This window comes from Carettochelys insculpta, chromosome 2, assembly GCF_033958435.1.
Source record: "Carettochelys insculpta isolate YL-2023 chromosome 2, ASM3395843v1, whole genome shotgun sequence".
Classification (NCBI taxonomy): domain Eukaryota; kingdom Metazoa; phylum Chordata; order Testudines; family Carettochelyidae; genus Carettochelys; species Carettochelys insculpta.
In genome coordinates, this window is record NC_134138.1 from 111217599 (window position 1) to 111241609 (window position 24011).

At 42.9% G+C, this 24011-nt stretch overlaps 1 protein-coding gene across 2 annotated transcripts in view; it reads right to left on the reverse strand.

Annotated features, from left to right (window-relative positions):
• Positions 1 to 22783, reverse strand: part of MBP (myelin basic protein) — a 174502-nt gene extending 151719 nt beyond the window's left edge. Inside the window, exon 1 of one of the 2 annotated variants that reach the window (XM_074987536.1) lies at positions 20983 to 22783. The gene's annotated coding sequence lies outside the window, so the exon portion shown is untranslated. Of the gene's footprint in view, positions 1 to 20298; positions 20487 to 20982 lie in introns of those variants that run through there. The other variant, XM_074987537.1, reaches the window with a different exon arrangement.
• Positions 22784 to 24011: the final 1228 nt, after the last annotated feature.

A 24011-nucleotide genomic window follows, 5' to 3' on the forward strand; every position in this document is an offset into this window, starting at 1 on the left:
TACACTCCTTTAAGATATAGATTGTGCTGTCACTGACTGCTGTTTTAGCACTTGTCCTATTGTGACCATGTAACTAGATCCAGGGAAGTATGAAGGCAGGATCAAAGTCCTCTAGCTTCCTCATTGGCTAATACCCACAAGGTTCATTTACTTGGCTATGTTTTATTGCGCAAATTAGTCATTTTTAAAAAACAATTACTCAAGTGGTATTAAATAATACTCTTATGTAGGTAGTAGTATTACTATCCTGGATTATTTTAAAAACACTTTGAACACAATGGGCAAGGTTGTGGCTTAAAATTGCTAGCCATACCGGGATTGGGCAATGAAGAGAAGCTGAACACCTGTATTAGCTGCAGGAGAAGATGAGGTCTTCACAGAAGCACTAACAGATTGCGGGAGTTGGAGGGCCTGCTATGCCCCTCTGAATCATGCAAAATGCCTCTGTCAACTTCTTCTTGAGAGAGACTAGTCTTTTTTCTGCATGCCAAATTCACAAGCACACAGGAAAAAAAATGGACAGAATATACCTGAGACCAAAACATGAAGGCACATTTTCTTAACATGTAAATTAAAACTTATTTTAACTGTCAGGATGATATTTTCCAGTGTTCTAAGGATCTAGCTACATGAGTACATAGGACAATTTTTAAAACCATTACCAAATGATGGCAAAAATAACACAGATTTTACAATGGCTTATTAAAAACAGTCATTTCTGTCTGGACTCAAGGAAATGTGAATTTTCAAAAAATACGTGAAAAGCAGAGAATATGGAAAAAGACCAGAAATGACACACTATTTTTACTCAGAAATTTTCAGTTTTGAGATTAAGGAGAGTTAACCTCTGTTACACGATAAAGAATAAACAACAAAACAAACCAAGATATCCCTGAGGATTCTCAAATCTTCCTCCCATTTCCTCTCTTCAGAGGAAAACAAGGAGTCCTCTCCACATGAAGAGCAGTATATTCTCATTTCTCCTTTCTTAGGCCAGGAGGGTGCTGTAAGGCTTACCAATGAACATGGTAGTCTTCTCAATTAATATTACATTACACAACCACAGAGGAAACCTGTCTTTGCACTAACTGGCAGCACAAGGCATACCCAGAGCTGAAGATGTACGAGGCTTCAACAGGCATCTTCTGCTGGTTCCTACCTGGCAATCTGCAAACCTGCTCCAAAGGCAGGAGGCCCAATGATTCAATTGCCCCAGAAACTTAACTTTGCACAGAAAGTTCAACAGTACATACTAGGGCTGTCAATTAATTGCAGTTACTATCTGCAATTAATGCCAAACAAATTAACTACATTAAAAATAATTGCAACTCACCAGAGTTTTAACTGCACACTTAACAGAATACCAATTTAAATCTATTATAAATATTGTGGGTGTTCTTCTGTTTTCAAAATCTTCATTTCATTTGCAACACAGAATATATAGCGCAAGGGTGGGCAGGATATGGTCCGTGGGCTGAAGTCGGTCCATCAAGCCAGTGGACACAGCCTGCAGACTACCAGGCACAGAGCGCCTAGACGTGGCTCTAAGCAGCTTCCCACCTGATGTAGCAATCTGCTCCAGATGCTTCGTGGGAGCATGAGGCTTTGTGCACTGCTCCTGCCCCCTTTCAAAATCTCAGCTCCCACTGGCTGGTTTACATTATTTTATTTCTGAGTGCCCTTATGTGGGGGGGAGAAGGAATACAATTCCACATTTGCACTGTTGAGAGAGAGAGAGAGACCGAGAGCAAGGGCGAGTTTTTTGGTTCCTCATACAATCCAAACATTTACATTATGAAGAAGACACAGAAAAGACTGTAACCAAAAACAATATAAAGTTCTGAACTTTTCTGGCAGCAGTTCACCTTAATACTAATGCCTGGACCAACAGTATACCACATTCTGCTTTTGAGGTTCTGATGAATGACACTTCAGTCAGAAACTATTAATAACTAGTATAAACACGATATAATAATGCATGGTTTATACAGAACAATCTATGGGGAGAAGGTGCTAGAGCAGGGGTCTGTAACCAAAATAAGGAGAGGAGCCATTTTTTCAAATTCAGTTACAAAACCAATAGTTCAAGAGCTGCAATGCATGTGAATATGACAGTCCTTAATAAGTAATGTCAAACCGTACTTTTTGTAGCCCCTAATTTAAGCATAGAGCACACACAGTGATTTGTACCAGTTACAAAGTTTAAGTTACTTTCGCTCCTGGACTGGAGAGCAAATGAGGACAAGGAACAGGATCCTAATCAGGAGGGAGCAATGTTTGCATCAACACCTCCACGCCTCCATTCCCAGGCTCTAGCTCGCTTGACCCACAAATCCGACCCCCATCTCCAGGCTTTACACACCTCAGCCCCCAAATCCATCCTCCCACCCCCAGGCTTAAACCTCCCCGCACCACCCCCATCCCCAGGATTAATCCACCTCAGCCGACAAGCTCCTCCAGCTGCACACCCTGCCCACTGAACCCAGATCTTACTTGCCCACCTACTGCTCTCCAGTCTCCCCACTCTCCTCCCCCCACCTCCAACTACTTTAGGGTTTCCTATCTTCTGACAGGGAGCAGAGGTGGGACAACCTATAGGGAACCTGAGGGGCTGCCAGGCTCCTGGCAGGGAGCTGCCAGTAGAGCAAAGAGATAGTGCTTTCAGGTCCTCACACTGCCACCTCTTAAAGTCGGTAGACAGAATAGGTGAGGCCAAGGAGTCAGGACCCTGTGACTTTTACAAGTGGGAGGGCATACTGGCCATTAGAGCAAGGGATTGGGGTGGAGGGAGAGGACTAAGTAGCGTATGGGGGAGGGGAAGGAGCAGCATGGGGAGGGCACTGTTTGGGTGCTCCACTTTTACAGTATGCACCACTGCAATAACTAGTGATACAGATTAACTCAGGTTTGTATTGTAGACATACCCTCAGCTAAAAGATCATAAAACAAGTCCGCTTGTCAGCACTAGTGAAGTGTATGAAAAATATGAAACTGCAAAACTCACATTGTGGTTGTGTGACAATGGTAAAGCAGCAGATATTCTCTCTTTTAATGCTGACCCGGGAATTTTATTAGAAAGTAGGAACTTTTCCTAGTTTCTCCTTCTGGAGACTCTTTCTGCCACCCAGCTTAGCAGCCCCAGTGAAGAGGCTGTGGGAGGAGGAGGAGGATTGTCTAAGACTGCGGCCGTTTAGGGCTGCAGCAGGAGTGGGGAATCTAAAGTTGGGGGCAGGTTAGGGATGGGGGTGTGTGTCTAAGACTGGGGGCGGTTTGGGGCTAATGGGGGGTGCAGATCTCCCTGAACCTCGGCCAGGGACCTCGCAGCTTGCTCATATTAGCTGGGGAAGTTCACTCAGTGAACATAGGTGGGTATACGGGTCCCTTGTTTCAGCAAGTACTTGTAAGTAAAGTCCTCTTTAAACAAGGAATGGGTGTACTGCTAAATTTCTGATAGTGTTCTGGACCTCTATTACACAATACTACAGTACATGTCCGTTTATAGTTATAATAAGGGACACTGTCATCTGTGCCACTTTCAGTAAGAATAAAAGAGTTAAAAGTATTTAATTCCTTTCATGCTAGAGAATCCCAGTACTTATAGACAAAAAGCAACCCTCTTTAGGATGGAAAGAGCTTGCAACAGGGCACGCTTTGGAAGAGGAAATGACTACCATCTTACTTAGTTGTTGCTACAGGGTGACTTTTTAAGTTGACAGAATATAATTATCTACTTGGAATTTAGCCAGAGCACTGCGGTTAACACATCTGCAACTTCAAAGCAATTACCCTAAGTTCTTTACCTTTATATCATAAGTAATTTAACACCTAACTAGAGGTACGTCTACACTACAAAATAAAGTTGAATGTATCTAAGTTGAATTTGTAACACTGGATTTTATAAAGTCAATGTTGAGTGTCCGCACCTGCCCACAAAGTTGACTTAACGTGTTGCCAAAGTTTGACTGTTGCAGAAGGGCATTTTGGGAACAAATCCTACAGTTTGCAGAGCCCCATTCCATTCTGGGTTTTTTTGCAGGTGCATTATAGCAAAAAAATTCTCCACAAATGGTTGTGGGAGTATGTCGTCATCTTCCCACACTTCATTGTCTTTAAAATGAGCCATGTAGCTGTCAATCCCACCTATTTGGGCATCTGTTCTCCAGGTGCCTGTGCCATGCTAACAAGAGCCTCAGTCCACTTGGGGCAATAACACCTGTAAATTTTTTGCATTCAGTATGGCTGTGCACCTGTGTTCCCCCCTTCAAGGAATAGTTTACCTGCAAATAGCAATGGTGCTTTTCCCTGTTCTAACTGTGTCAAGCTAACAGGAACCTCAGTGGTCCCCTGTGGAAAGAACACCAACACATCACAACACATTGAACAGCCACCTTGAATTCAGGTCAGCACCCAAACAGATTGGCAAAGGTGCTCAGGCTACAATGATCTATGAGCCTTTCCCAGTTCTGTCTCAGACATGCTAACAGGTACCTCAGTTCTCCCCTGGGGAAAGAACACCTTTCATGGGGCAGGGCAGCAGCTCAGGAAGCTGTTTTCTCCCTGTGAAAACACAGCAAACAGGACACCGCGGAGACTATGTGGCTCCCCCAAGCCACACGCTTTGAGAAGTGGGGGCGGGGACAGCCCACAATATGGTTATTGCAGGGCTGGTCCCCTCCAAACCTTGGGACCCAGAGGCCCTTTAGAGGCTCCTGTTAGCAGGTGCAGTTACCACAGTCTAGGGGCGCCAGCCCCCAATTCCATATTGGCCAGGGCTGGCCTCCCAATCCTATGGAGCCATGTAGAGCAAAAGAGGGGGTCATGAGGGAGGCTCCAGTTAGCATGGTGCAGGCACCAAGCTCTAGGGACCCCCAGTTACAGACAGCCCCCGAAAATCTTTGCCACGGTGGGGCTATTTTCCCCAGTGACAGCCAGCCTCGGAAATTTTTTCCCACCTTTAAAACTTTCACTGCACACAAGCCATGACATACTGCTGTCTAGAAGCATGGACCGCAATATGCAGCAGGCACATGTTTATATTGAGTGGGAGGCTAGCCACTTCGTGTGTTTAGGCAGGCAGGGGATAGACTCCCCAACGGCATGGCACCTTTGGGGAGGCGGGGAGGTGAGCTCCCCCCGTACAAATGCAACCCACAGAAAAGAAGTTTCTTGTCCTCTCAGACAAGCACGACCTCTACAGCCACGCCACCATGTGCTGTGTTGGGGTGGGGGCTAACTCGTAAGATGAATGAGTCCCTGGCTCTCCTGATGGTTCCATGCTGGAACTCTGTAAATTCGCTACATGCGATCGCCCGCTGATCACAAACAAATGAATTAAAAATGCCGGACTTCCCATTTGCTAGTTCCTGCTCATCTGGAGCCATGATGTGAAAGGACATTCTGAAGACATTGTGGGCCTTGTGGAACAGTTTCCAGGGCTAATAAAACTGATTTTAACCATGGTTAAATCTACACTGTTTTAGCTCAACACTGCAAATTTGATTTTTCGAGTATCTTTGTTGGGAAGTTAACAGTACAGAAGTTGGCATTACAGCTGCTTAGAATCGACTTAACAACCGCTGGAGTGTAGACGGAAAGTTTATTTAAAAAAAAGACCAACCATGGAGCCCTAAAATTGACTTTATCGCCTAGTGTAGACCAGACCTAGGAAGGCAGATGCTCTTCTTTTGTAATCAATTTAGAATGATCATTTTACAGTAAACACTGACATTTGAAATCTTTTTTGTATATATCCACAACACACAGCACAATTAAAACTCATGGAGATACCAGAGCAAATCTGGTCTCATTATGTCCATATTATATTTATGGTCTGATCTGTGCCTAATTTTACTCAAGTGAGCGGCATTTACTCATGCATGAGGTCACACTGAAGTCAATGGGATTATTTTGCAAGATGAAAGCACTGCAGGGTCGTTCCCTCCATTACATATTCCACAAATATTATTGCAATGCACATGATTATATAACTGCTAGAATATTAAATTGAATATGCCCAAGAGAATATAAAAATATGAACTCATTCAGCTGGTTCCTTACTTCAATTTGAAAGGAATATCAGAGCTTGGGAAAGAAAGCAATTTTGTTATATTTGCATGCTAATCTTACAACCTAAGGGTGAATTTATTTACTTAACCAGAAAAAAGAAAATATTCCCACTAGAAGTTATTAGCCTTGGCAAGCAATTTTATGTTTCAGAAATAATCTGTGTGCAAAACAAAAAATCAGCAAAATATACATGAACACTTGCAAAAATGTGCTTAAAATGTCACAGTTTTTAACACCTTGCCCCTCCTTCTACACCTCTATAGTACTAAAAGTGAATCCTTATTTACAATCATTTTTTTCTGATACCTATTATGGTTTTGAAAACTTCAGTACATAATATAAATCAGAGAAACACATGCATTTGGTGTATACAAGATAATTCCAAGAAGCGTATTATTTGAGAACAAAAATAACATGTGACTCCATTGTTTAGTTCATACACTGGCTCTTCATATAATTCTGAAGATATTGTGCAACAGATGTTGACTGGCAATTATCTTTCTTACTCATCTCTGACAGGTCTGTTGCAACTACATTGCTAACATACAAACTCAATCCTTTTATATAGTTCACATTAGTAACATTAGCCCTGCATTTCTGATAGGAGATTACCATGAGAAAAACGTCATGAAATATTCACAGCCTAACTGTGTAAGTGGCACGTTAATGTTCATTAACTGTCATCCACTCTGACTTGAATACCTGAGGGTTTTCACAACATAAATTACAATGCATGGCATAAAATGAACGCCTACATTGTAGTTCATAAATCACTCATACAAAAGTTCACCCATGATCATGCGGTGGAATCACTTTCACAATAAATACAAATTGAATCACAGAATCAGAATGGAAGGAACCTCTAGAGGTCATCAGATACAGTCCCCTGCACTCATGGCAGGACCAAGGACTACCCAGACCATGCCTGACAGGTAATTCGTCTATCTAGCTCTTAAAGCTCTCCAATGATGGAGATTCCACAAATTTCCTAGGCAATTTATTCCACTACTTAACCACCCTGCACTTGGGAAGTTTTTCCTAATGCTCAGCATAAATCTCCCCTGCTGTAATTTAAGCCCATTGCTTCTTGTCCTCTCTCTCCTCGTCATGACCTTTTAGGTACTTGAAAGTTGTTGTGTGTCCTCTCAGCCTTCTCTTTTCCATACTAAATAACCCCAGTTCTTTCTATCTTACCTCATAGGTCATGTTTTCTAGACCATTAAGCATTTTTGTTGCTTTCCTCTGGCCTTTTTCTCATTTGTACACATCTCTCCTGAAACATGGCACCCAGAACTCGACACAATACTCCAGCTGAGGCCTAATCAGTGCAGAGTAGAGTGGAAGAATTACTTCTTGTGTCCCAAGAAGTAATTATTGAGCCCATGAACAATGACAACTTTATCAAGGAGCAAGAGGAAGCCAAAATGAAGGGTGTAATCAGGCCTGCCAATGGGGGAGGAGGACAGAAAGGGTAAGACGGGCAGCTGCCCGAGGGCCCAGCAATTCAAAAGGGCCTGGGACTCACAGCTGCATCTGCAGCTCTGGGCAGTGCACTATGGATAACTCTAAAGGGCTGGCTGGTTTGGGGGTGGGAAGAGGAGGCAACCATGTGGCATGGTCCAGGTAGCACTGAAGGGTGGTTATCCTAGCCCCACCCCTTCTGCCTGAGGCCCCACACTTCCCAAGAGTATGGAGCTAGTCCTCCCTCTCCCCTGGCCCAGGAGCCTGGCAGATCTGTTGCCCACTCATGCCAGTATGATCCTGAAAGGTATGGAGTTTCTCCTCTGAGGTTTCAAACATGTTCATCTTTTGGTATAACCACTGTGAACTGAGGATGCTTACGACCAGCAACTTCGAAGTGTCAAACTTCAAGCACTTTGAAATCCCACACTACTTTGAAGTGCCCGTAGGTATATGCATGCTTGCACTTCAAAGTTTGACTCTTCGAAGGTGCTGCGGGGGAGAATTAGCCTAATGAAGTACTGCACATTCACCGCAGCACTTTATTAGTAATCTCCCATCACCCTGATTACTATGCCCTCTTCGAAGTTGGGGGCAAGTGTAGACAAGCCCACTGAGGAGGGAAAGAAAAAAAACTGCAAACAGTTCAAAAATCTGTATTACTGTTTTGCAAGCCAAAGTTGAGACTTGCAAAACATTTTTCAATGGCAAGAGTTCAATACCTGGTGAAATAATGATTGTTAAAAGTTTAAAGACAGGGTTCTTTTTTTTCCATGACAGTTTACTCTGGTCTCTTTATTGCAGACCCTGTTCTATTGTGCAAAGGTTTTTAAGGCCAAACTATTTCATGCCCTCCAGGTGAACCATGCTGAGTCACAACATACTGACAAGAGCTCTGCATAAACTTTTGTACATATCTCTACCTTCCACAAACAAGTCAGGGCAAAGCAATAGTGCAGACAGGAGTTTAAGAAGGCAGTGTTAAGAAAGCTTCTATTTGCAGCAACAACAAATTTTATTTAACATGAAGCTCACAGGAAATGACAAAGTTTCAATCATCACTTCGGTCAAGGGTAAAAGACCCAAAAGCAGCAAAGTAAATAAAGCTATGTTTTGCTTAAATGTCCACTAAAAAAGTGCCATTAAGAAAAGGAAAATGAAATATTGATATTTTGCTTTTCTAAAAGAAACACCAGAACTTGCATTTCAGAAATGCAAAGGAAGCTGCCCACCTCAGGAAAGGCAGCATTGGTGCTGCTGGCACATGAATCATTCCAGACAAATATAATCAAAATGAGGCCTTTTCATAATTATTCCTTCCTGTCCTTTCCTGTAGGTCCAGATTGTCCTTTTGAACTAAATTACGTGAGGAGCTGATCAGCGTTCCAGTCATCAAACCTTTCATTTAAGCAATTTTCCATAGAAAATACTATAAAGACCAAATTAAAACAGCTTCTCTCATACCAACACAAATTGGTCCCAAAACAGATATTGCCTTGTCTCTCAAATTAAAAAGGGGCAGATCAATGGCCTGATGGCTGAGCTCTACCCCAGTGTAACTATTACAGACCACGGAACACAAAACAATATTTTTAATGTGGAACGCCTATGAAAATTTTCTTTAAAACAAAACAAACAAACAAAATTGTAAGACCAAAAAAACTAAACCTAACAACAACACACAGCAAAACCAGTGAAGGAGTAATATTGATCTTGTTTTAATAACAAAAAATATTTTCCATCAGTATACAGTATCAAAAAAGTGTCAGATGCTTGTGGCAGATCTGTGAGTCACTCATGAAATGCCAATGTTCTATGGAACATGGTTTAAGAAACACTGCTCTACACTATCAGGTCAGAATGTAATTCTCACTTCTAGTCAATTTTTTCAAGAAGGCAGAAGCTGGCAGCACACCACCACCAGCACGTAAGCTCCAATACTCAAAAGGATATCTAGCTTCCACTGATGTCAAAGGGAGTTAGGTACCTAAGCACTAAAGAAGTTCTGATCAGCAAGGTTAAGAAGCTCCATATTACCAGAGATTTATATAGCCATATCATCAAATCATCTGGGTCAAGTACATGACTCAGTTTTAGACAACACCACAATTCTGTAATATTTTCTATCTTGAGCTGTGTTATGTAATCGCTTATCAACTCCCAGGGCACTCAGAGGTAAGATACAGCAGAGTTCCATTCCTACTCCTTAATGCTCTTCTTGTAAATGGAGCCATTGTGGAGTCAGTAAGACATAAGAAGTCAATTAATCACCCGCTGAATAACCCTCCCTGCAGGGGTACTTGGGCATTGCAGCAATCAACGAAGCAATTCAGATTCAGAAGACCAAGCCCCGTTTTAAAAAGGGATTTTAAACTCAGAAGAGACCACTGATTTAATCTGTTCTCACCTCCTCTGCAAGGCAGGCCAGATCATTTGTGCCTCCATCACAACTGAGGAACATGAGGCTGAGATGGAGGACAGGTGAGACCCAGCTGCCAGCAGCTCAGTCCAGACAAGATGATCATGTTACTGGTAGGTTGCGGTGGGATGGGAGGGGGAGATGAGCTGGCAAAAACTGTATCCACCTTAAGTCAGAGGGCGCTCCATTGGCATTGCTAGCTGGAGTTTACAACTTGACTGTCTTTCTAGACCAGGGGTGTGCAAAGTGCGGGAAGGGGGCACAGGTCCCCTCCAGGAAGGACATAAAATTTCATAAGTGGAGCGCAGCACAATTGGCTGCTGCGTCTCAAGCTCATCCATCTCATTAAAAATGTTGAAGTGTTGTTATTTTTATATATGTGTATTTATATATTGATTAATGAAGTTTTTTCATTCTACATGCTTATTTTCTTACACATGTTAAAAAAGCTGGGGGGTTTTTTTTATATGAACAAAATCAAAATTTCTACTGCTTTGGATAACATTAGACAAGTGGGAGAGAGTAGGTGTTGCTAATAACAGGGATGAAAAGTGGGGCCCAGCATAACAAGTTTGCTCAACCCCAGTCGAGAACAGCCACACTTGGAAGGTCAAATGCCAGCAATGGTCAGAAAGACATTTTACAACCTTGGCCTAGCCAGGTGGAGCCAGCCTTCTGCTTTGGATGAGGAACTTCCTATTATCACCTCTGCCTTTGTCATGTGAAGATTGTATTATTGCAATGTGTTCCACATGGAGCTACATCTTAAATCAGCCAGAATTGGTGCAGAAAGCAGCTGCCCACTTGATTTGCAGGACATCCTACAGAAAAAGCACACAGCAAATGCCCTCAGGGTTTTGCACTGGTTAACTGGGCTTTTTTTTATTGTTTGATTTGATCAATGAAGCACTAAAAGGCCTTGGATCAGCCTACCTAAGAGATGGCCTCTGACATCATGATACACTGCCTCTGTGGTGGGTGCACTCATGTTAAAATCGATTTGATATAACAGAGGAGCAACTGCTGGCAGGGAGGTTAAGGGTGGCAAGAGCATTTCAGAGCCTCCAGCCTGGTCACTACATTACACTGGAGGTTAGGATTGATGTTAGCCACATTACGTCAACTTTTATAAGCAAGCAGTTCACAAACCAAGCCTCTTCTGTTGACTTTAAGCTTTTGCATTCCTGCCAAATAAGAACAGATTCCACCCCCTCGCTGCCCCGCCCCACCCTATGATGAACAACCTGCTCTCCTCCCCAAGTTCCATAGCCTCCCTCCCCATGGTGCCCAGAAGTGCATGGAGGGGAAGTCAGGAATGGTGTGTTTAGTAAGCCACTTTCCTTTGCATGCTCCCTCCCCACAGCTGTCATCCTAGTTCACACCATGAATTTCTTTAGTCTCTGTTGCCTCAGTTTCCTAAATAAAAATGCATGATTTTAAAACAGGGTCTTTATTATTTGTACCACGTGCGCCTTGGAAGTGGGACAAAATATGGGCCGGTACGTACGTGACAGCAGCCACTTTTTTAACAGACATAACTGTCATGTTGTCTGCGCACTCATGAAACCAGTTTTCAGAGCCTCTCTGATTCACAGTGCCCCTTGATATGCTCTACGTATTGCGTAAGTGTCCAGTTGCTCATACAGTAATCCCCCTGAGATACGTGCATTCAACATGCAGAGCCAGCCGCATGGCTGGGGGAATGGAGGGAGAAGGCTCTAAGTCTGGTTCCCAACTCCCCGCTTGCAAGGACTGGGAAGCTGACCAGCAATGAGCTGGTCAGTTTCCCAGATCCTGCAAACCCAGGGGAGCCTGCAGCCTGGTTCCTGGATCCCCTTGACTTGCACAGAAGTTTGGGTTACGGGGGCAGGGGTGTGTTGCAGGAATGCAACCCCTGTGTAACTTGAGGGCTTACTGTAATTAGCAGCTAGGTACACTGCCTCAACCTGCCACCCTGTGATAAGTCTTTCCCCCGTTTACTTTCAAAAACATTATGGAGTATACAACAGGAATATTGCTTTTGCTGAAGTCTAACAGAGGCATCAGATGCCAGAACCTGTCCTTTAAATGCACAAAAGCACATTCTACCACCATTCTGTGCTTGCTCAGCCTACAGTTGAAGTGTTCCTTACTGCGCTCTAGGCTGCCTGTGTATGGCTTCTTGAGCCACGGCAGCAAGAGATAGGCTGGATCTCCAAGCATAACTATTGGCATGTCAACGTCCCCAACAGCAATTCTGTGGTCTGAGAAGAAAGGTCCATCTTGGAACTTTCTGACGAGACCCAAGTTCCTAAAGATGCACGCATTGTGAACTTTGCCCAACCATCCCCTGTTGATATCAATAAACCTGCCCTTGTGATCTACTTGTGCCTGCAAAACCATGGAGAAGTAGCCATTGTGGTTTATGAACTCTTTCGCAAAGTGGTCTGATGCCAAGATAGGGATGCATATTCCATCTATTGCCCCATCACACTCAGGGAACCCCCTCACAGCAAAACCATCCATTACCTGCTACACATTTCCCAAAGTCACTATTCTTCCTAGCACTAGTTCACAGCAGCCCCCACTGTAGATATACCCACTCCAAACTGATTCCTCACTGAACAGTAGCAGTCTGGCATTGCAAGCTTTCACAAGGCTACTGCCACTCGCTTCTCAACTTTCAGAATAGGTCTCATTCTCGTGTTGCTGGGCTTCAGGCCAGAGGACAGTAATTCACAAAGATCCATAAAAGCGAACTTATGCACACAAAAGTTTTGCAGCCACTGGTTATTGTCCCATATCTGCATAACTATGTGGTCCCACCAGTCTGTGTTTGTCTCACTGGACCAGAATCAGCATTCCACCGCATCAGTGGGATCCATTACCGCCAGCATATGCTAATTGATCTATTAAACGAGCTCCTGGGCAACTGTGGTCACGGCTTCCTCACATTCCTCTTTGCCCTGGTAGCTCCTGGCTGCGTTCTGCAGAATTCACAGCATGATGTGTGAAATGTTCACAAATTTTCCCACGTATCGGAGGGGTAGCCGTGTTAGTCTGGATCTGTAACAGCAGGACCCTTCGTTGCTGTTACAAATTTTCCCACAGCAGTTTGCAGCTGAGCAGGGTCCACGCTTTCCATGATCTGCCATCCACACAGATAATCAGGTTAAAAAAAAAACACATCAAAAGAAAAACAACAAGCAGGGAGGAAGGGAGGAAGGAAATGAGTGCATTATTGAGTGAACTAGAAAACACATCTCTGTATTGTACCCTCATTGTGTGGGAGGGTGTGAGAGAGCAATCCTGATTTGAGTTACTTTCTTAGACTTATTTCCTCCTGTTTTCCCCGTCTACTGCCCTGATATTATTTCTGAAGACAGAATAATCAAGAGCAAAGTGAAAGTTATATGGAAAACTTCAACCTCACCATTAGGATTATCTCAACCTCACTTGAAAAGTTACCCTGCTGGGCTTTGTTCAAGATGTACAACTATACTAGAGAGTAGAGCTGTGATTTCATTGCTACTGTCACCAACATGAGGTTACAGACAGAGCTATACCAGTTGATACCGATTAAAGATTTGGCCCAGGATTTTTACATCAATCATTTAAGAAATTAAAACATTTTAGTATTCAGAAATGTATATCAAATTAAGCAGAATACTACAAATTTTGGTTTAATAAATCCTCTTCTTCATAGCCAGAATGTTTTCCTTCTTAACTGTACAGTACCTGAGTCTTAATACAAAAGAGTAGGACATTGCCTTCTGGTCTAGCATGTGAAGATTAAAACTTGTATGATCTGCCCCTCACGTGCCTCAGTCAAAGATCTTCTAACTGGAGTCACACTGCATAGCAAACAGACCCCTGTTTAATGTGCTAATTGGGGGCACTGAGCGATGTATTAATAACATCAGTTTTTAAGATGGTTAAGAGACTCAAACAAAAAATATTTTTAAACCTAGAATGTAATTCCTTCTTCATGAGAGCTAACACAATTGCCACATTTCCAACTACTTAAATTATCAGCTAGCTTTCATGGTCTTGTTTTAAAAGCATACCAATGAATCTCCAGTTTGTATTTCTTATCAGCACACATATCCTAATAGTGAAGTTACTTGGAATTGTTCAGAACCTGATAATGTTATATATTCAGCCTCAGTCCAACTGAACACAGCATTCAAAACCAACTACCCAGGAGAAGTTCAACACAAGGACTGCCATTATGGTTTTGTTTGAGATGGTTATTCCTTTTCCTATAACCAGGTAAATTTAGAGGAACTTCTCCTTACAACACAAATACAGCAAAACAGGTTCTCCAGAGGCAAAAAACAAAAAGTACCCCACCCAAAAAACCCCACAAAAACAGCACACAATCTCAGTTTATATCTGATTACAACATCTGATACTTTGAATTCAAAGCCACTCTTTGGCTACACCTACACTACAGTGATCTGTCGACAGAAGTTACTGTCGGACGATATCTGCTGACAAAACTTCCGTGGACAGATTGCAGCCACACACAAAAGCAGATCACTCCGTTGATCCACTCTGTCAACAGAGACCAGACAGATTGCCCATCCGCTCTCTCGACAAAACAGCCAACCTGAAGTACAGAAAACAGGGCTGCCCAGAGTCCCGGAAGCTCTCTCTGTGGACAGAGGGTCACGTCTCCTCCTCCCCGGCCCCAAGCGTCCCCACTGGCTTTGTCAGCAGATTCTGTTTGGAAAGGCATTCTGTCTCCTGGGGGAACAGCAGAATGCTGCCAACAGAAGTGCCGCATTCTGTCAATTTACTGTTGACAGAACACATTTGTAATGTGGACAAAACGCTAGTGTAGATGTAGCCTTCCTCCTCCGCCCCCCCCCCCCAGTGGATTTACCACATTGTGTTCACAAAAGTGAAAAACATACACTAACAAGGCCTAGCACTAAAAATAGCATAGATTTTTTTCTCAGTGTTGCTAATGTGCTCCAATTCTGACCTACAATGTTCCTATAAAATTCTGAACTGTTTTGAAACAAAAAAAAAAAAAAAAAAGTCATATCATGCCAAATTCTCAGGTGAGTTTGTCATATGTTTAATTTATACAATACTCATTTGTGACCTAAATCAGTTTAAAAACCTAGGTCTATAGAGATCAAACATTTAACTCCCATGCCTGTAATATTAAAATCACACTAGGATAAGTGGATACTATGCTTCATAATCAGCATTTTTTCCATGGACTGAAAGATACATCATTGGGCTATAGTATTATCCTGTCTCTATTGGTAAAAATAGATAGCCATCCTGGTTTAGGCTAAATACATATTTTTAAAGCCAAAAATATATGCAATAAAATTTTCATTAAAATTAGGGCAAGAAAAATCAACAGAAAAAGTAAAATCTGATACTGGTCTTTCACAGCATTTTTACCTTGGAGTATCAGAGATAAAATACACAATATTATCCATTAAATGTTTCTTTATCTGTAAAGACGTGTGACCTTCCAGATCTTTAAAATATTGGACCATTACAGTGCGGTGATGTGAAAAAATATTGTAGTATTGACTAGAAATAGCCTATATCGGGGGTGGACAACAAGCAGCCCATTGGACAGGTTATATTTACCAGGCTAGCTCCTGAAAGGCACCAGACACTTAAATAACCTGAGCATCTACCTCTCCCCTGTGCCACTTACTGCCCACTCAAGGCCTATACACAAAATATCAACTCTCTAAGGCGAGACAAATGTTAAAAAAAGCCAGCAGAAACAATTGTTCATCAACATACAAACATTTACCCCTTTCTGAAATGTATTCAGTAAATAGATATTAACACAAGGATTTTTGTAAAAAAATCTACCTACCGTTTCAGGATCTCTATAAAGTTAATGCTTTAGAACTCTACCTATATCTATATTATATATTTTTTTTCAAATAAACTATTCTTCAAATTCCTGTTTTAGGTCCTTTAACTATAAGTTTTCCAACAACTTTTGAATATGATTCACACCTTTTTACACCTAGCTTCAGAATCTAAAAGCAAAAGAGTTGGGCTTTCAGCATATTGCAAACGTATTCAAGTCTAATGGTATTTAAAAAATAAAAATAAAAAAAAGCTTACAATTTAGTGTGCGTACTGTGGCTACCAGTGCAGTGACTTCAACACTCAGAATTAACTCATTTTTAAAAAATAAAAGTAACTAACAAAATGAATCAAAACTTACATGGTTTGCTTTTTACAAGAACCAACATTCTCCAGTAAGCACTGTGCTCTCCATAGACAATAATCATCATGATCAGTTGTCATTATTGGTTGTTGGGAATAAGGCCTTATAATGCTAACAGTTACTGACATATCTACCTTTTCTCCCACACAACGTAACACCAAAGTTTGTTAAAGATGTTACGTAGTTTGGCTTTTAGGGTGCTAACTCTGGTCACCTTATCTGTAAACACAAATATCTCTATCTTAATAATTCACAGATCTACCTCTCCATACCGGATCATCTCCTGTTCAAACAAAAATCTTGGACTTTCTGACACCTGCTTTTGAATGTTCAGTTCTCATATTCAATTTAACATGTCAAAACAGATCTTAGTCTTTCGCCCACCTGTCTCAGTCACTGCAGACAAACAGCTATCCTCCCTGTCAACCAGGCCATAATCAGGATGTCTATTTCACCTCAATCCTCCTGTTCAGGCTGCCTGTTAAGTTCAGTCTGTGCGTTAATCTTGCTGCTTCTTCCTGAATAGCTCCTCTATGATGGCTGTTCCTCTGTCAACACAACTAAAACTGTCATCCAGGTTCATCATCTTATACCTCTCCTCTTGCAACTTCCTCTTCTCTGGGCATGACAATCTCATATTATGCCACCTGCATCCATTCAAAAACTACTGCATGTGTCATTTTTCAGACTTGTCGTTTCAACCGTCACCACTCTCTGACTCACTCTTCTCTATTACATCAGAGAAACTACGTCTGAGTTTATAACATTCTTTACCAGCTATTCCATCTTTTGTGTACTAGCAAGATTTCCACTCACAGCTCTGCTCTGCCTATGCTGCTGAAGTTCATCACCCTTCTGTTAATTTCCAAACAAGCACCTTAGTTCTTGTTCTCAGGCTGCATATGTGAGGGCAAGTGGTTTTCTGTAGCCATCTAAAAATCACCTTATTTTCTTTGCTGAAATCCTTCCTTAACAACTCCCATGGCTGTGATGTCTACAAAAAATATAGGATGATTGAGCGGCTGGTGTTTTTATCATGTGATTCAGTGTCGACTCCCAGCATCCTGATGCTTCTCCAATCTCTTTGTGGCACCCGCCTGCTGCCTTTCATCTGACACTTGAAATCTAAGTGTCTTGAGGAAGAAATAGTGTTTTGTATTTGTACACAGTTTAGCACAATGGGGCCCTGCTATGGCTATGTGGACACTAGAGGGGTTTGTCAACAAAATTCATGGAGCAGCTACACACAAAATACGTTTTGTCGATACTGTTGACAAAACTCAGTACTTCTACCAACAATGTTCTGCCTCTCCATGATGAGGAATAAGTCCTTGTTAACAGTTTATATTGACAAAAAAGCAATGTAGATGCTCTGGAGGGCCCTCTGTTGACAGACAGGGCTTCTGGTTGGCCAGTCTGGTCACTCTCTGTTGACAGAGGGGATTGCTCTTTTGCTTGTGTGTGGACATGATCTGTCACATGGTCCCACAAGTTGTCAACCTAAAGTGGGAGGCTCAATCCACTGACTGGATAGAGAAAGCCTTTAAAGCTAAATCCATGTGAATTTTGATTTTTTTTCAAACTTCTTTTGAATTAAGGGCAAAAAGTCTTGGTTAGGGAAGGAGAATTTATATTTTAAATACTTGTTCAACAATGGCCAAATAGAACTTTAAGAAAGCTTTTTTTAAGCTATCCTTTGCTCTGAGAATAACTGTGAGAAATGTCCCCCCGCTCCAACACATAAGAGTATCTGAAAATAAGAGAACAAGAAGTAGTCTTGTGGCACCTTATAGACTAACAGATATTTTGGAGCATAAGCTTTCGTGGGCAAAGACCCGCTTCATCAGATGCATGAGTGAGGAGGCGGGGGTCTTTCAGAGGGGTATTTAAAGAATGGGGTCCCAGAAAAAGGGAGGGTCAGAGCTGACAAGGTCTATTCAGCAAGGTGGAAACTTTCAAGGAAATCCCTCTCTCTGGTGACTTTTTTAAAAAATATGGTAAATGAGTAACGATGTCACTAAGTTTACAAGTCTACAATATTTGGCAAAGATTTTATAATACATACAGTACTTTGGTTATCTGTATTTGGAGTTTATTCATATCTATGTTTTGGTGAGAGCTGTAGTTGAGGCCTACTGCACTGATCATAGGATTAAGAATCAGGAGATCTATGAATTAGTCCTGACTGTACCACTGAGTAATTCCAGAAACTTGGTTAAGTCATTTAAGATCTGTTACCTCAGCAGTGAAAACAGAATACTTGCTCACCTGTATAAAGCACTTTGAAATCTACTGATGAAAAATATTATATAAATTCTGAATGGAGGGCGCAATGGAACATACTTTTTGTAATTACAGTACTTGTGTATTTGGAAAAGAATACAAGAGATTGGATGACTGAAACAAAGCACTGCATCTCATTCAATAAGCACATGGCACTGGGTTTAGGAGTCTCCATTTACGAATCAAAGTCCAAAGAGAGAAGGTTTGTTCTGAGAATTTTCATTAGCATCCAAGACTAAACAGCTCAGTTTGCATAATAAATGCTTTAAACAAGAACATATTAAAATGTCTAGTCATTTGACTGAAGGTATGACATGGTAAATTTTGGAAAACAACCAAGGCAACAATGCCAATTCAAATTGTGACTAATTACCATTATATTCTGTAGTGATTCAAGTATTTTTTCCAGAATTAGGCCTCAATTATTTTTGGCTTCCAGTACAAACTATGAACGTAAGTATTTCCCCTTTTATACTTCACACTGTACTTATTATAGGTCAAGTAAGCCTAATAAAACATTACATTTTATATATGAAATTTCTCCCACCTTTGCAGAGCTTTTCCTTATGTCAAAACAATAAAAGACTGACCTACTGTTTTCTCAGGACATATCAGTTTCCTTTAATAGCTTGACCCCATGATCTAATACAATCAAAGTTCAAGCTAAGCCACTTAGGGCACCAGTAGAAGTGGCTCTTTATACATTTATGATCCTCTAATTATCACATGCCTTGTTATACTATATTCTCTTCCCTCTCAGTAAAATTACAGAGCTGTCTACCTATCCATTCATCCTTCCACTCACCTATCCATTTAGCCATCTGCCTTCTCAATGCTCATTGGTATTTTTTAAAAAGACATTAGCCATTGCTTATATATGAAAAATTCGTGACTCCTGGCATCTGTGGCCAATATTTATCTTACAATCATTAACCATTTGAGATATTTTGACATCTTCTTCTGAGTTATTTTCAGTTCATCTGCTAATACAAATCAGTTCTGTACGGTACTAAGGTAGGAGAGATGTGTTTGACTTGTCCATTATTATACATACTGTATGACTCTAACCACTTTAAACTCTTCCACTCATGAATTTCAAGTCCTTGTGCTGGTCTGTTCAACAGTTATATGACTTTATGTATCACATTGACACAGAAGTATTCCACACATAGCAGCTCCAAGACTGCATTTTTTTAAAGTCACCAGTGCCTATGTGTTAAACTAACATTGTAAAAGTCCATATAATATGTTTTAGCATATTCTAATCACTCGAGGCTCAGTCCTGTTTTCATTAAAGTGAAGGGGCAACCTCCACTGATGGAGAATCAAGCCTTTGGTGTTTCTGATTTGGTCCCTTTATTTTGGTAAATTCCCGTGTATGAGAAATCAAAGAATTTCCTCAAAAGGAGTATTTGACCAGCAGAAAGACTGGACTTTCTGTTCCCAAAGCACTATCCTCTCCTTTCTGTGCTTCATTTAAAGTAACCTACATCTTTATCATTACCTCCTAAGAAAAAAAATTAAACCACACATTGACTTAAAAATAACGAGCACATCTGTGCCTGCAGGCAGTTTAAGATCAACATACCTTTTGCTACAGAACGAGCGGGTTCACTCACAAAATATTTTAAAAACGACCAAGTCCAGGGCTACAAACACACTAACCACTGACACAAATCAAAGGAGGCGCGGTTTGGCGGCAGTGCAATGCACTACAGTTGTTAGCCAGGCTCGCCCTACCAGCGATCCCAGTGCCACACACAAACGCACGAAGACAGCGACAGCAAAGGCCACCCTTAAGCATTCACAGACCCCAAGGGGAGCGAGTGGGTTTAACCCCGCGGACAGAAGGGGCCCCAAAGGCACTTACGCGGGGCGGCCGGGCACGGCACCCTCCCGCGGGCGGGACACGCACGTTCCACCAGCTCGGCAAGAAAGGGAGGACGAAACCTCAGGCGCGCGGGGAGCCCCGGAGGGAGGCCAGGTGCGCTGCCCCCCGCTGCCCGGGCAGCCCCGCCCCCCATCAGCTGCGCCCAGCGAGGGGTTGTTTTGTTTCGTTTTTTAGTCAGTCCGGACGCAGCCTGCATATGAAACCGGAAGCCCCCAGGCGCGATCCCGCAGCCTCGGCCCGGGTGGCGGGTCAGCTCCTACCCGCCCGCCCGCAGCCGCACCCTCCTGGGTCCCGCCCCCCCACGCCAAGGCAGCGAGTTCGCCGGGCCTCCCGGCCACGCCGCCGCTACCCCCGCAGACGCTGCAAACAGCCGCACCGTCTCCTGCCCTGTAGGAGCCGCAGGGCACCGATGCGCAGCCGGGCGTCCTGCACCTGCCTCGCCGCGGCTGCCTCTGAGCAGGAGTAGGTGGGGGGAAACACGCACCTAAGGGGGCAGCGAGGCCGATTCCCCCCCCACCCCCCCGGCAGCCACCGACAGAGCCCCCTAGCGCTGCTAAGGAGGAGCCCCTCACCGTGGGCGGGAGGCACGTGTGCAGCAGCCAGACCTGGGCGTCATCCCACCCGGAAGAGAGACAAAGCCACGAAAACAGAATAACAACGCACCCGGCGCGTCCTCTCGGGCTCCGGGCTCTGCGGCATCCACCGGCGGAGAGGGGGCGGGCGGAGCGGCACGGAGGAGACCCCCCCACCACCACTACCGAGCGGGGGCACTGGCTGCAGGCTGCACCCGCCCTCCCCAAGGGGAGGGAGAAGAGAGCCCCGCGCCCTGCCAGTCCCCGAGCGCTTCGGCCGCTCAAGCGTGGGGGAAGGGGGCGCTGCGGCTTTGTGGGGGGTGTGAAATACACTTGCCAGCGGCGGCTGCAGCTGCTGCCGGCTGCGTTGTGCCCAAGGTGGGAGCGAGCCCGGGCGCCTGCCCGCCTGCCGCAAAGAGCCGCCGCCCCAGCGCTGCCTCCTGGCTCCCCTCTCCACCAGCCCCGTGCGGCACCTGGGCGCGGGCGGCGCTGGGCTGCTGCGCCGCCCCCGAGCAGGAAGAAGAACTAGCCAGGCACGGGCGAGACGCAGCTCCTGGCTGGCGGCTCTGCCTTTCGGGTGTGGGGCCGCAGAGAGCATGCTGGGAAATGCAAGCGCGGGCCAGCTCAGCCGGGTAAGGGGCCGGGGTGGGAGAGGCCCAAGACACCACTGCTACCTGTCACAGGGCCCTGCGTCGGGGAGCGGGGCCATAACCTGCTTCATATCGAAAGGAAACTTCTCCGGGGGTCTGCAGCGCGGCTGGGGTTGGAGCAGATCTCAGCCCTGTAGTGTCTCTCTCTCTCACACACACACACAACCTCTTTGCTGGCTTAATTGTAGTCTGATTACGGTAGTTTGGTTAAGGTTTTGCTTTCATATATCCTCCGCTGGGCCCAAGTCAGCTATACTCTAATGACTTCTTGACAGGTGGGTATATAAAAGCAAAGCCTAAAACTACCCTAACTGGGCTACAATTAAGGGGGATGTGTTGTAGCCTTGGTAGCTTATCTTGAAGGGACACTGGACATATTTATTGTCCTGGTAGAGGGCATCCTTTAGGTCAGGTTCAACACTCCGCACCATTTGCAGACATGCATCCCACTGACTGCATAGGTGTACTCCCAGGGAGTGCAGTGGGACCCTCTTTTGTATGCAGAATGTACAGTATTGTTAACAGACATGGTTAGTAGCCTCACACTACATGTGGCTAATAAAAGCACCAGAACAAAGAGTGTTGGTGTTTTATGAGCGGCTTAGTGCTTGTAAACACTTCTCCACAGTCGCAAGAGCCAAAAAGCTCCAGTGACTAATAGGCCAAAAACCCACAAAGCAAATCAAAGAATTTTTTTAAGACAATATTTAGTTGGAGGTCCAGTTAACTGATATACTGCTGGCATATAACTATATATCATTAATATAATTATCTGCACAATATATACAATATTTGCACTTATTGGTGCTTGATGCATATGCTGTGCCTGTGTATACAACAGTGATGTGGGCTAACCTACCCCATACCATAGCATAACAGTATCTCACATCATCTTTGAATTGCTGAAGTAAGCATTTGGCACAAGCTGATAGGAAACTTGTTAACAATAAGATAGAATGAATCTGTTTCTTAATACAAGCTGGGGAAGTACCATCGCAGATCAGTACCTGGAATGCTAGTATCCAAAACAAAGATAAGGAAGGAACAAAATAAGTTAGGGAATTGGAACAAGTTTGAGGGCTTGGATATCAGTGACATGAAAAGAAATGTGTAATTTATAAAATTATATAAATAACAGCTGAAATATGTAACTTTACAAGCATACCTTGTGCAGGTGTCTATTACATGGGACTGCTCTTTGGAGACTGCTTTTTATAGAGAATCTTTTTTTCTTTCACCATATTAATAAACATGACTGACATGGGTTACTTGGCATCCTGAGTATATTTCATAACAAACTAAAGTGTAGTCATACTATTATTATTGCAATTTTTTCCCTCAGAATTGTAGAAGCAGGAAATCAAGGTCTCACACTTTTGGGTTGTTTTTTTTTTTACAAAAAAAACACCTGTCCCACCTCATTCTTAAGCCCCTTCTCTTCTGTTTTCTTCTCTGCTAGTCCCTCTTTTGGGTCTTCATCCTACCTTATGTCCCACATTTAGGCCTTCAAAGGTGGAGAGTTCAGGTCTTCAGCTGTCCTCATAGTTCCATAGTTTTAGGGGCACTGATTATCTACTCTATTTATAACAGCAAATGCAAATATTTAGGTAACATCTGATTTAAAAAAAAAACACAGAAGCAGTTAGGCTGAAGGTAAGGAAGCCTTTGAAGGTTTGGAATCCACTTGTGAAGTCAGTATTCTCACTGATGAGCAGTTATTTGCACAATTAGTCGCACTGTGATAACTTTTCTTTTTTCTATTAGGAGTAAGGGGTTCATAATGCAACTGTTGAATATAAAAATTACAACACAATAGAATGCTAAAAATTAAGCTGGTGAAATGATATCACTACAACAGAAGAAATAAAACTAATAGTCCAGAATCATAGAATTGGGAAAAGAAGAACAGGAGGTAGAGATGTCTCAAATATTAGCTGTAAAAATTCTGCTCATTTTGTATTTAGTGGATACTGAATATTACTTTGACTTAAAATACCTTCTAAAATATCCAAAAATTGATTGCTCACCCAATTTGTCCTGCAATTATTAGGAGCATATAAATAAGTGTAACTACAATTTTGCAAAGACTTATGCATGTGTTTACCACTGAGCATGTGAGTAGTCTTACCTTCCATTGTAAAAAGTTTAGCAACTTTTTTTTAAAAATGGTGACTGTTTTTAGAGCTCATGTGACAGATGGTATTCCTTAGAAGCTTAGAATCTTCAAAAGAATTATTGAAATGTGCCAGATGCTTGCAGGTTCCAAGGATATTCATAAACTTCTGTATCTATAAATATATTATATTTGTGGTAGTTTGATAGGGGAGGATTAATAAGCTTACTCTAAAATCAAGGGAGAAGAGAACTTACCACAAAACCCAGGACAGGTAAATAATTTTATGCCCCTCAGCTGCAGGCTTCCAGGGGCTGGTTTAAAATAAAAAAGAGAGAGAGAGAGAGAGTTACCCAC